The sequence below is a fragment of the Mustela nivalis genome (assembly GCF_964662115.1).
Source record: "Mustela nivalis genome assembly, chromosome: 20".
NCBI lineage: Eukaryota > Metazoa > Chordata > Mammalia > Carnivora > Mustelidae > Mustela > Mustela nivalis.
In genome coordinates, this window is record NC_139039.1 from 8,744,414 (window position 1) to 8,747,546 (window position 3,133).

Genomic DNA, 3,133 nt, shown 5'->3' on the forward strand with positions numbered 1-3,133 from the left:
TATTATGTGTTGGGAAGAATGACTAACACTTTTTTTTTTTTTTAAAACAGAGTTATGGAGGCACAATTTACATACCATAAAATTTATCCATTTTTAAGCGTAGAGTTGAATGAGTTCAGCAAACTTATATAGTTGTACAACCATCCCTATGCTCAGTTTTAGAACATTTTCATCACACAAAGTCTCCTGGTGCCCAGCTAAAGTCAGCCTCCTCAGTCACCCATAGGCTCAGTCAACCACTGATCTACTTTGTTTCTACAGATTTTTCCTCATTAGAAATATCATGTAAATGGGACCACATAACGTTTACTCTGGCTTCTTTAATTTAGCCTGATTTTTTTGAGATTCACCCATATTGTTTCAGGTTTGTTCCTTTTCATTGCTGAATAGAACTATTCCATTTTACAGCTATACTACATGGCATTTATCCTTTCATTGGTTGATGGTTGGTTGGTACATGAGTATACCAATGTCTGTTCGAGTTCTTGCTTTCACTTGTTTTGGGTATATACCTAGAAGTGGAAATGCTGGGTCACATATAATTATGAGTTTAATTTTTTTGAGGAATGGCCATACCATTTTCTGTAGCAGTGCACCATTTTACATAACCACCAGCAATGCACAGAGGTTCCAGTTTCCCTCTGTCCATGCCAACACTTGCTATTTTCTGTTTTTTAAAAAACTTGTATTTTATAATAGCCATCAAATGGGTGTAGAGCAGTATCTCATTGTGTTTGATTTGCTGATTAGTGATGTTGGGCATCTTTTCATGTGCTTATTGACCATTTATAGATCTTCTTTGGAGAAGTGACTATTCAAGTCCTTTGCCCAGTTTTGAATTGGGTTTGTTTGTTGAGTTGTAGGAATCGCTTCTCGGCCTTTTGGCTAAGATCAAGTGTTGAGTTGTAGGAGCTCTTTCTATATATTATGAATATCAATCTCTTATCAAATGTATGATTTGGTAATATTTTCTCCCCTTCTGTAAGTTCTCTTTTCACTCTGTTGATAGTGTGTATTGAGGCACAAAAGTTTTAATTATGAATGAATTAAATTTATCTATTTTTTCTTTAGTTGCTTGTGTTTTTGGTGCCATAGCCAAGGAAATGTTGCCAGATCCAATGCCATGAAGATTTCCCTCTATATTTTCTTCTAAGAGTTTTATAGGTTTAGCCCTTTTGTTTAGGTTGTTGATCTGTTCTGAGTTAATTTTTGTATATGGCATAAGGTCTAACTGCATTAATTTGCATATGGATATCCAGATTTCCCATCAACGTTTGGTGGACTGTTGAATGGTTTTGGCATCTTTGTCAAAAATCATTGACCTTGTATGGTAGGGTTTATTTCTGGGCTCTGCATCCTGTTCTATTGGTCTGTATGTCTACTTTTATGTTAGTGCCACCCTGTTTTGATTGCCATAGCTTTGGAGTATGTGACAAAATCAGAATGTGTGAGAGACCTCCTCCAACATTGTTCTTCTTTTTCAAAATTGTTTTGGTTATTTTGGGTCCTCTGAGGTGCCATATGAATTTTAGGATAGATTTTTCCATTTCAGCAAAAACATTGTTGGGATTTTGATAGAGATTGTGCTGAATCTGTAGAACACTTTGAGCAGTATTGATCTCTTATTATGTCTTCTAGTCCACGAACAGGGATGTCTTTATATTTTTGTGTCTTCTTTTTTTTTAATTAAAAATTTTTTTTAAAGTAATCTCTACACTCAACATGGGACTTGAACGCACAACCCTGAGATCAAGAGTTGCATGCTCTACTGAGTGAGCCAGCAGGTGCCCCTATATTTTCTTTAATTTCTTTAAGAATGTTCTATAGCTTTCAGTATACAAGTCCTTTGCCTCCTTGGTTAAATTTATTCCTAAGTATTTTACTCTTTTTAATGTTATTGTAAACAAAATTGTTTTCTTAGTTTCTTATTTGGATTGTTCATTGTTAGTGTATGGATGTGCAACCGAGTTTTTTGTTCACCTTGTAATTTTAAGGTCTTGATCCACTATCATTTGACATCTAAAATTTCTTTTGAGAAGTCAGATGCATTTTGATTCCCATTTCTTTATATGCACTTGCTCCCTTCACTTCCCACCCTGACCCATGGAATTTTTATGGATTATTTCTGTATCTTGGATGTTCTGGAATTTCACAATGGTGTTCCTTGATGTGGATCTCCCCGCTCCCCCATTCACTACGCTAGTCACTCAGAGGATCCTCATGTCCTTTGGTTCTGGGAAATTTTATTTAATTTTTCCACGAATAATTTTCTTCCTATAAATGTTTCTCTTCTATATTTATTAAATTCTTATTATTTGGATTTTCATCCAGATATTCATATGTTTTCCATCTCTCTTTTGTACTCTATTGTCATTTAGTTTTAATTTATAGGAGATTTCCTTAACTTTTAATTTTAGTTCTTTTGAATAATGTTATTTTGGTTCTCAATGTTAATTTCCAAGAGTTCTTTCTTATTTTCAAGCGGGGCCTTTCGAATAGCATTTTACTTTTGCTTTATGGTTGAAAAATCATCTCTCTTGAGGATATTATTGTTTGGTTTACTTTTTTTCCCAGATTCTTTCACTCATGTTTGTGTTTGATTGTATCTTCTTCGAGAAGGATTTCCTTAAGGCTCTGATGATCCTTGGCTCTGTTCACACTTAAGTGGAGGCTGTTTGTGAGGAGGGGGTGGGACTTCACTGGGGAGGGTGCAGATCAGGTTGCCATGACCCTTTGCACCACATCGCTCCGGTGTTGGTATGTGGGGGGTCTTTTTTTCCCTACTGGAGAAGTGTCATCTAGTCTCCTGCTTCAGAGTTCTGTTGGTGTGTGTCCGGGTGTCCTTGATGGCTTACCTTGTAGAAACTGCAGCAAAGGGTGGAGGGTCTTCTGTCTCACCAGATAAGAAGTAGATGTTCACCTAATTCCCCTATTTTTACTCTGTCCCTAGCCCCTGTCCTTTGATGACCCCATCTTCCTGAATTCAGACCACTTTGGTGAAATTTTTCTTTTTTTAGAGAAAAAAATCCCGGTTTTCTTGAGTATAGGGAAGCTAGATGCTTGACTGCTTGTGCTGGTGAGGACTCATGGGACGTCCATTGGATCCTAATACAGACTTCCAAGGGCTTCTCTT